Source organism: Berghia stephanieae, chromosome 2 (genome assembly GCF_034508935.2).
Source record: "Berghia stephanieae isolate SIO BIC M18660-M18661 chromosome 2, UCSD_Bste_1.3, whole genome shotgun sequence".
Lineage (NCBI taxonomy): Eukaryota > Metazoa > Mollusca > Gastropoda > Nudibranchia > Aeolidiidae > Berghia > Berghia stephanieae.
In genome coordinates this window covers 10,334,814-10,345,794 of record NC_088361.1, presented here as the reverse complement: position 1 = coordinate 10,345,794, position 10,981 = coordinate 10,334,814, and the positions used below count along the sequence as shown (strand labels likewise).

Genomic DNA, 10,981 nt, shown 5'->3' with positions numbered 1-10,981 from the left:
GCGACAAGAGATGGACAAAAGAAAACAAAAAATCAGACTTGCAACTTGCTAGGTTCGACACACACACACACACACACACACACACACACACACACACACACATCTTTAGTAGTCACACACATTTCAAACAATAACCCATTAGAGAAGAGGGGTCATGCCTTCATCATAGATCATTGTCATTGCGATCATTATGGTGTAGTAAATTTTGAAATTTACCCCGTATAATGGAATCGTCCAAGGCGTGCGCCTCCTGTTCCCCCCATCTCACACACGAAAGGGCGGTTTGCGGAGTGGAGGGAGGTGGTCGTCTGCCTCTATGGTCGTCTGTGTCGTTTAGTGTATGGCAAAGGGGGGTGGGTGCGATTAATTAAGTGGGATGGGTGGTGATTGGTGGAAGATAGGCAAAGGACCGAGGCAACGAATCGCTGGGGAAGTAGTATGGCGCGAGACCGTTGAAAGGTGATAAGAAGTGAGGACCGCCGGCGGTCTTCCTCTTTGGGACTGGACCACGGTTCACAGCTAAAAGACCGTGGGACCGGTCCTCGGTCCGGTCCTCAGCGCGGCACTAGTTAAAAGCATTGTCTCTGTCTAAAAAATTGTAAGATCGTCTAATAGGCATCACGTCTCGTTCTATATAATTTGTGTTGCTGTTGGTCAGGGACCCTTTGTAAAGTGCTTTAAGCACGTTTCATGGATATTGCGATATATAAAAGCTGAAGTTTTATATTTACGTGTTGCTGTTGACCAGGGACCCTTTGCAAAGCGCTTCGAGCACGATTAGTCGATCTTGCGCTATATATAACAAAAGCTCAAGTTCCATCAAAAGAACTGTCTCCTAAAGATACAGATTTAAACAAGTTTGAACGAAAAATGCCAGACAAAGCAAGAAAGAAAAATACAAGAAAAAATCCATCCCAAAAAAAATCAGTCCTCCTTGACTGGGGATCGAACCTCAGTCCTTCTGATAACCAGTCAACCGTGCTACCATTACATCATTTTCATAAACAAGGTCTGCATCAGATTATTTCACTGAGTACTTTTTTTTACAGAGATTCAGAGATACAAATCCATTCGGAATTGAAGCAAAGGTCTTGTGATTTTTCTATCATATGGAAATGAGTTGACCTCTGGGTTAGAGTAGGATCAAGAGAAAACCTCCCTATGTAAAATCTATCCGTATTTTAGTTAACTAAGAGCTTTGTACGATACCGTCACAGACGGCGAGAAATGGGCAAACATTTGTCATCGCAGAGTGTGGGCGGCAGCTAACCTCAATGAGGGCGATGAATTGATAGTAAGTAAGTAAAAGCGCCCAGTTGACAGCTGTTTTCGTAAAAAAAATTAACTTGAGCTATTTTATAGATAGTTCGAAGATGACGTCACTCAGGTCTTTGTTATTGTCTTTTGCCATCCGCGTTTATGAGTAATGCTCACTGAACTGTATTAACCTGACTATAAACGTACATGGATACACACAGTTTTGTGTGTTGGTCCGTTATACTTCCGGGTGGCAATGTTATGAGCTTCTTAGCCAAGCGCATACTATCTATAGAGAGCAATTTCCACTAAACGTGCTCAACGCTCTTTACAAAGGGGCTCTGACCAATAGCAACATGTAACATTTAGAACGAGACATGACGCCTACTAGGCGATGTTATAATATTTTTTACTGACAGAGGCAATGCTGTAAACGGCAATGTACTCATTTTATACCTGAGTACGATGAGAGATGGTGAGTAAAGAGCCTTTTCCAAGCAAGGACAAAAATGCGCAGAGCGATGTTCGAACCCAGGACCTTCCCATCGGAAAGTGAGTGTCATACCACTAGACCACAAAGCCGCACGGATCCTATTGTAAACCATGTCCTAGTTTATGATTGTGACATATTATAAAACATTGTTTCCATAACAAGATAGACGTTTTTTACTTCGTTTCATACATCTTGAGATAGTGTTTAATACTCTTCAACAGTCATAACGTCACTTCCTTCCTAATGACGCATGGTAACTTAGCGTATAGAATTTTCATTTGTTCAATTCATGAATATTTAAATGTACTGTCGTATCCACTTTGGAAAAATAAAACCTACGCTTATTTTAGACGTTGGTCTCTAAACTTGTCTTTCAAATGTCGATGGATTCTAATGACCCTCACTTTGTCGAAAACTCTCAAACCTGGGACTTCATTATAAACGTCATCCGAACCCACTTATGGACCTAGAATTATATTGTTCTAATGGACAATATTTTGCGTCTTTTTTTTGGTCTTTTTTTTTGTTTGTTGAGATTTCCATTACAACAATGAGCCCATAAGGAATTGGGTTAGCAGACCTGCAAATAGTGCACGTCGGTCGAAACCTTTTCTGCAGAACCTCGACATGAAACATTTTCTTCATTTTGTCAAGAAAACTTTCATTTCAAAGATCGTTCAATTGAATGGCCCTCGAACTGTCAAAACCCCTCAAACCAATCATTTGAAATAAGTTTGGGATGGAAACTTTTTGAAGAAAATATGCTGCTGCCAAATGAAAAAGATGTGTAGATGGTCTGGGCCTATTCTTTTTACTTTTCAAAGAGCGGCAGTATAAAAATACTAGTCATCCTAACTATTAGACATACGGAGTCGAAGTTTACCCCAGTTTTTATAGCGTGAAATGGACAATATCAATTGCTTACTGCCCTTTGGATAGAACCCTAGTCTAAAGCAAAGTACTTTCCGTCGGGTCGAACAGACCCAACTGCACAATCACTGCTCGGTGGACAGAGGGGATCGACACAAATCGAGAAGAATATGGACGAGAAGGAGCAGGCGGTGGAGAAGTGGATGAGGAGGAGGAGGAGGAGGAGGAGGAGGAGGAGGAGGAGGAGGAGGAGGAGAAGAAAAAGTTGAGCTTTTATATAGCGCAACATCCAATAAACGTGCTCAAAGCGATTTACAAAGGGTCCATGACCAACAGCAACCCGTAACATAAAGAACAAGACATGACGCCTGTTAGGCGACAGAGACAAGGCGCGCTGATAACGGGCAAGTACTCATTGTACACCTAAGTACGGTGAGATATTGTGAATAAAAAGTCTTTTCCAAGGACTCAACTATGCGCCCAGGACCTTCCGATACGAAAGCGAGTTTGATACCACTAGATCGATAACCACATAGAATCATGAGGAGGAGGATGAGGAGGAGGAGGAGAAGAAAAAAAAGTTGAGCTTTTATATAGCGCAATATCCAATAAACGTGCTCAAAGCGATTTACAAAGGGTCCCTGACCAACAGCAACCCGTAACCACATATAATCAGGAGGAGGAGGAGGAGGAGGAGGAGGAGGAGGAGGAGGAGGAGGAGGAGGAGGAGGAGAGAAAAATTGCTATATTGTTATATTTTCCAATATTAGGTGCGTTGATGTATGGATTAACGCGATACTTTGAACTATGGCACTACAACTTCGGGTAAGGTAATTTGTTGAGTCGATCGAGGGAGAGAGGGACCCTCTATCAAACAACAAGATTTTGCGGATAATTGAATTAAAAGGACCAGGAGCCTTGATCCGAAAGTAAATAGAAATCAATGTACGTGGTGTTGTGTAGCTTGCTGGGATGCTACAACGGAGGTTATGTCATCTTGAGAAGTATCATATTGAGTTAATAACAATAAAAAACTTCAGCTTTTTATAGAGCAATATCCACTAAACGTGCTCAAAGCGCTTTACAAAGGGTCCCTGACCAACAGTAACACGTAACATGCAGAACGAGACATGAAGCCTTTTAGGCGATATTACAATTTTGTTTCCGACAAAGGCAATGCTTTCAACGACCCGGTACTCATTTTACATCTGAGTATGGTAAGAGAATGTGAGTAATGGCCATTTCCAAGGACTCAACTATGCGCCGAGCGAAGCTCGAACCCAAAGCCTTCCGATCTGAAAGCGAGTGTCAAACCACAAGACCACATAGCCGCACAACTATCATGGTTATCTGCTAACACTTTGAAGCACATTTTATGATTTTATCAATTCTAAGATGCTTTGATTTGACACATTTTAGTGGTCTATTTTTTTAAAATCATCCATGCTATATGTCATTTTGGACAGAAATGTTAGTCTCCGAGAAAAAAAAAGGATTAAAAAATCAAAAAAACTAAACACAACAAAATAAAACAAAGCAAACAATTTTTTTTAAATCCAACAAATTAGTTTATCTACTTTTCCCCCTTAAAAAAACGCGCAATGATATAGGGAATGAGATTAGCGAAAGAGTAGCGTCCCTTAATTGGACGTCACCTTACAGAGAGAACGTCAAAATGGTTTTGCGCATGCGTCTCTCTCGTCCTCGGTTTCGGTGAAGTGTCTCATGCCGCTTTCACCGGAAGCGAGGACGAGAGACGCATGCGCACAACCAACTTGACGTTCTCTCTCTAATAACTTTTCCGCCGGTGACGTCCAATCAAGGGACGCTACTCTTCCGCTAATCTCATTCCCTATTAAGTTAATATAAACAATGTGTGAGGGCCAGCGCTAAATTTTACTGCAATAGAAAATAATATAGACAACAGGTGGAATAATTACAATGTTTTTTCAGCCCTTCTTTCATTTAAATATATCTGGCTAAATCAAAATCGTGTTTAGGGAAGAATATAATGCTATTCTTACACTCTTGCTTTTTGGAGTTCCGGAGCAGCTTGGGAGTGCCCGTTGGGGGCAAAGTTCAAATTCCAAAAACCAAGAGGATAAGAAATCTTTTATTCTACTCCTCAGTCGATTCCGAATTCGTCATCTTTGAATAAAAGACATCTTCAAAATCATTTTAACGATGCTTCTTTATAAATAATATTATTTTTAGTGAAATTTAACGATTTACAATCTGACGCCACAAATTATCAATTTAAATATTGCTGCTCGAAGCTAGAAGAAATAAAAAATAATAATGTTAAATTGAATGTAAGCTTCAATGTAATATACGAAAACAGATAATATGGACGTTTCGGGTTTCCCCTTTGGCAACACTACCACATTATCTCATTCGTCTATGGTGTTTCATTCATCATGTTTTGTTGATAAAGGGGAAACCCGAAACGTTCATTTTATCTGTTTTCGTATTTTAAATTGAATCTTACATTCAATTTCACATTGTTATTTATCAAATTATTATAGTAAACATGATATCATTACGCGTTACTATTTAGGGAGAGGGTTAGAATAAAAATGTTTCTTGCAATTTTACGTTTTGTAATCTGAAATTCGTTTCCATCGCGCACTCGCAAACTCATGCAACGACTGGGAACACGACTGGAATTCCAAAACGAAAGAACCCAAGAATCTGATAGTTGTCACCAGAATTCAAATCCGAAAATCCAAACCCAAGGGTGAGTGTCTTAACCAGTTAACTGCAAGTACCCTAGAAATACAGGCATTTAAAATTTGGCCAGGAAACTCGTCCTTCAAATATTGATAAATTTCAATGACCCTCATCTTGACAACAAAAAAAAAAAAAAACAAAAAAAAAACCTCTCAAACCTGGGACTTCACGAGGTCACAGGTTTTAGGTTTTTTTTCTCACGGCTATGGTTATCTAAATAGATTGATATTTGAAGGACGAGTTTTCTGGCCAAATTTTTAAATACGCGTTTTCCAGAGTACGACATTTGAGTGGTTAATACTACACCTTTTTTTCTCTAGGGCGTGTTTTAATTTTGTATACTATTGGAATGACACGAAGTCCGTGATTTGTAGTTGGATGATTGTGGGGAGTGGGGTTGGGGGGGGGGGGGGTAGTGTAGAATTGGGTACTTTCAAAAGGCATCTCAGTCACGTTTTCTCATCTTGCTGAATTGCAAAATGAGTAATTACTGGTCAACAACGTTGATTTGGTCGACAAGGATTTATAATCTCACATTAACTGGGGGTCCCGATAGCTCAGTCGGTAGAGCACTCGCTTCACACGCAATGGAACCGAGATCGATTCCGGGTGCAGTATAGATTTTTTTCTGACCCCCCCCCCCCCGCCCCTCTTCTGTCCATCCAGCAATGATTGGGTCTGTTAGATCTAGCGGAAAGTACTTAGCGATAGACTATCGTCCTATCCAAAGGGGAGCATGCAATATTGCTATTGTCCATTTCACGCTATAGAAACCGGGATAAACTCCAGCTCTATGGGCCTCATGGCTCTGAAGGACCACGTACTTTTATTTACTGGCGTCATGCCTCGAACCCGTATTATCAATATTGTTGTTGCCTTGGAAACACTTGGACTTGGTAACGCCCCAGGTTTGAGAGTTTTTACCAAGATGAGGGTTATATGAATCGATCGATAGTTGAAGGACGAGTTGTCTGGCCAAAATATTTTGTTTTGGTTTGGTTTTCGAGTATACGTAATGCGATTGCAATAATAATGTTAGTTATCAGACCTGCAAATAAGTTGTTATACGTCGGGCACTGTCGTGCTATGGGATGCAACCTAGGACTTCATATATCCCTATAATAGATGTCACTGGATGCAACGTTTTTTGAACTGGTTCTCAATACACGCTACCTAGGTCGCGCGCGCAGTGGTATTAGGAACGTGTTCCATATAGGATTCAATAGTCTGATGTCGCGTCGCCTAGCAACGAGCAGCTTGGTTCTAAACAAAGAAAATCGGTACTTTTTATTCTTCATGCTGGCTATAACTTTTTAACATGTCATGTGATCAGAATGTATAAAATTCAAAACATGATCAGATTTGTAATGTTTATCTCCTCTGGATACACTTTTATGCTTGTCGGAGAAGTAATTCAAAAGGGCGTCCGCCATTGTTCCGATGGTTTAGAGCCAGTTACTTAGTTACTCTGCGTCATTTCGGGGGATGTGACGTCACGCCTGTTGAAGTGTATTTCCAATGCATGAGTTCAAGGATCTTATAACTAATATTCGACAGCTCGTTGCATTAAAACACATAATTAAGAAACTAGGGAACAGGCACCGTTGTAAGATTTTGTATTAAAACGCGAGCTTTTATATTACGCAATATCTACTAAACGTGCTCAAAGAACTTTACCAGAGGTCCCTGGCCAATATTAACAATTAGCATGTAGGGCGGGACATGCCGCATGTTAGGCTATATTACATTTTTTATTTTGGACAGAGACAGCGCTGTTAACGGTCAGGTAATCGTTTCAAACTTGTGTACGGTGCGAGAAGGTGAGTATAAAAGACTCTTTTCCAAGGACTCAACTATGCGCCGAGCGACCCTCATTTCCAGGACCTTCCGATCCGAAAGCGAGTGTCTTACCACAAGACCACATAACCGCATAAAAAGATAAATATTTGAACATGTGTGTATGAAAGGTGCTAGATAAAGCAAGAAAGAAAAATACAAGAAAAAAAAAGAACCAAAAAAAATCAGTCTACCTCGACTGGGGATCGAACCTCAGACCTTCTGATTCCAGGTAATCAGAAGGCTTGAGGTTCGATTCCCATTCAAAGTACTGATTACAGGTAATCAAAAGGTCTGAGGTTCGATCCCCAGTCAAAGTACTGGTTACCAGTAATCAAAAGACCTCAAATACGATTCCCAGTCGAGGTACTGATTACGGTAGTCCTTTAGACTGATGTTTTGGGATGGGTTTTTTTTTTCTTGTATTTTTCTTTATTGCTCTGGCTGTCGTCCTTCATACAAACTCGTTCAGATCTGTATTTTAAAATACATGTATGACGAAGCATTCATAATATGTCAATAATAAGAACGAATGTTTATTGTTCTGTTTTGATTTTTTTTTTCATTATTATTTACTTCTATGCTTTTATATGTTTCTCCATTTATTTTTTTTTTTAATTTCAAAGAAAATGCAATTTGTAATGTATGTAAATCGTCATGTATATTTTAAAGGCATTTAAGGAACATTTGGTATATTTTAAAGCCCAATAAAGGTTATGATATACTATGAAAATGATATGATATGATATGATATTATATATTATATGATAATGATAATGATAAAATCCATTTCTAAGATCTAAGTCACCCCCCCCCCCCATCAACGTGAGATGATCGCACAAACGGTATCTACATGACCAAACCAATCAGAATCTTGTTTTTGAGATAAGTTGATATTTGTATCATTTTCATAACTTTGAAATAAAGATTTTTAACCATTTAACTGCCGTACTCTGCCAAAAAAAAAAACCCACGAATTAAAACATTTTGGCCAGAAAACTCGTCCTTCAGATATTGATCGATTTATATAACCCCCATCTTGGTAAAAACTCTCAAACCTGAGACTTCAGAAAAAACTCGCGAGGTCCCAGGTTTTACCAAGATGAGGTTAATTTAAATCGATCAAAATTCGAAGGGCGAATTTTCTGGCCAAATTTTAAAATACTTGTTTGTTTTTATTTTATAATGCTTTTATTGCATACAAAGATTGCTTTAGATATCATCTTATCTTCTCTTTTCTGATCTTCTATAAAAGAGAGAGAGAGAGAGAGAGAGAGAGAGAGAGAGAGAAAGAGAGAGAGAAAGAGAGAGAGAGAGAGAGATAGAGATATATAGATAGAGAGAGACAGAGAAAGAAATAGATATATAGATAGATATATATAGAGAGAGAGTCAGAGAGATAGAGAGTGTTAGAGAGAGAGAGAGAGAGAGAGAGAGAGAGAGAGAGAGAGAGAGAGACATAGGAGGGGGCGGGGGGTGGTGAAAGAGAGAAGTGATGTGAAAGAAATTGGGACCGTTTAAAATTGTATTGGAAAAGGAGTGAGTAACTTTTTAACTATGCATACCTTTGAAATCAGTCTTAATTTCACTGCATTAAAACATTATGTTCCATGTCGTATTAATTTGTAAAGATGTCTCTGTGTGCATTGTGAAGTAAATTTGTTATGAGAATCGTATTATTATAAGATCCACACATTTCTCTTTATGCTTTTATTTTATTTTTTTCGAGCAATGTAAACCACAAAAGATTTTCCATTCTATGGACAATTAAGATTTATTACTATAATTACTATTACTATTATTATTACTATCACTATTACTATTATTACTATTACTAAAAGGCTGACAAGAACAACATAATATTATTATTTTAACGCTTTATACATGCCATGATATTGAAACAATCTTAACACATCTCATTTTAAAAAAAATACAACAAGCAATAAACATCTTCGTATCTTAATGAATTCAATTCTTTGTGGATAACTTTCTTAAATGTTTCAACAGAACCAAGGACGTTTAATTAATTTTTCAGAAATTTTCAAATCCTTTAAGAATTACATTAATGCGATGCCCAAATTATATCGATATAATATGCACGTTTGCAAAATTTTAACGTTCGGGAGAAAATGTATTTAGTACTAGATAAGCATATTAAAGTATTTTCTATTTTGTGATATTATTAAAGTTCTTTTATATGCATCTAGTTCAACTGCCATTTTTCTGAAAAAATAGTTTAGTTCTCCAATTGCCGTTTTTTGTAACATGTTTTAACCTTTAACAGAGCATTTATATAGCGCGATATCCACTTAACGTGCTCAAAGCGCTTTAAAAGGTGTCCCTGACCAACAGCAGCAACAGATAACATCTATATCAAGACATGACGCCTATTTTGGCGATAATACATTTTTTTCCGACAGAGACAAAGCTGTTAACGACCAGGTACTCATTTTACACCTGAATATGGTGAGATAATGTGAGTAAAAAGTCATTTCCAAGGACTCAACTACGCGCCGAGCGAGTCTCGAACCCAGGACCTACCCGTCCGAAAGCGAGTGTCATACCACAAGACCACATAGCCGCACGTGCTTTGCCCGACGTATACATACTCACAGGTCTAACAACCGGATGTATTTATGGCGCAATGTTGACAATGTTGGAATGGACAATATTTTTATTTGTTTTTTTAAAAAAGTATTTCTATTATATATGACAATGAGCGAGCCCATAACTTTTTTTGGGTTATCAGACCTGCAAATAAGTAACACCTCGTTTTTTTACCATTCGAATGCGTTTAATGTCACAGGTGATCCAAAAAACTAAAACATTCCAAACACACCGAATAGCCATTTTGAGTTGTTATAATAAATTAATAAGTAATCATAATCCAAAAAAAAATATAAAAAAATTAAACTATGTCCACTATAGACTTACCTACGGGTGGAATGGATAATAGTACTCGGCTTGCACTGATATTTGACGTTTCTTTTATACGAGAATGATATTATTAATAATATGACTAAATGCCCTGTAGACCACTATTTCTCTTGAAGTAGGCGGGCGGGCTTCTACTAGAAGGAGAGGCCTTGAGGCCAGATCGGACGACTCAGGTCCAGAGAATTCCAACAGCGTTTACGTTGTAGGTAATTTGGGGCTATTTATTTGGTGGACGGAGATTTTATACTGCTGGCGGGCGGGGGGACTTCTACTGATTCTGGAGATGATGATGATGATGATGGTGGTGGTGGTGGCGGTGACAGCAGCGATGCCAACAAGCGATGGCCGGCCAGGGTGTGTCTCGCGAGACGGGTGGGAGAATTAAGGGAAGTGAGTTTGGCGAAGAAAGGCGGAAAGTGGGGGAGGGAGGGAAAGGTGGGAGGGGGTATTATTGGTGAGAATGAGAAATGGGTTGCTCTTATAATAATATGTGTTTGTGGGGGGGGGGGGGGATGAGGGGGGGGGGGGGGGGGTGCGAGATTGTGGGATGTGGGCAGTTTACAAGCTATAATAACGACTCACTCCAAACAACCTTGAAGATAATGGAAGTTGATTGAAGGATTGGCAGTTAGATGAAAAGGGGGTAGGAAATAGTGAAGAAAGTGGAATTATGGAAAGTGAAATTATAGACAAAAAGATGATTTACAAAATTTGTAATGTGACTCGCGTTTGGATGTATGGACAATATCAAGGAATGGACAGGAATGAAGATGGAAGAACTCTTGGAGAAGGCCAACAATAGAGAGAGATGAATTGGGGGGGGGGGGGGGGGGGGATGAGAGCTTCATCCCATACATC

At 39.0% G+C, this 10,981-nt stretch overlaps 1 protein-coding gene across 1 annotated transcript in view; it reads right to left on the bottom strand.

Annotated features, from left to right (window-relative positions):
* LOC144964291 (uncharacterized) overlaps positions 1–10,402 on the bottom strand; it is a 69,778-nt gene extending 59,376 nt beyond the window's left edge. Inside the window, exon 1 of the mRNA XM_078898383.1 lies at positions 10,121–10,402. The gene's annotated coding sequence lies outside the window, so the exon portion shown is untranslated. The remainder of the gene's footprint in view (positions 1–10,120) is intronic.
* Positions 10,403–10,981: the final 579 nt, after the last annotated feature.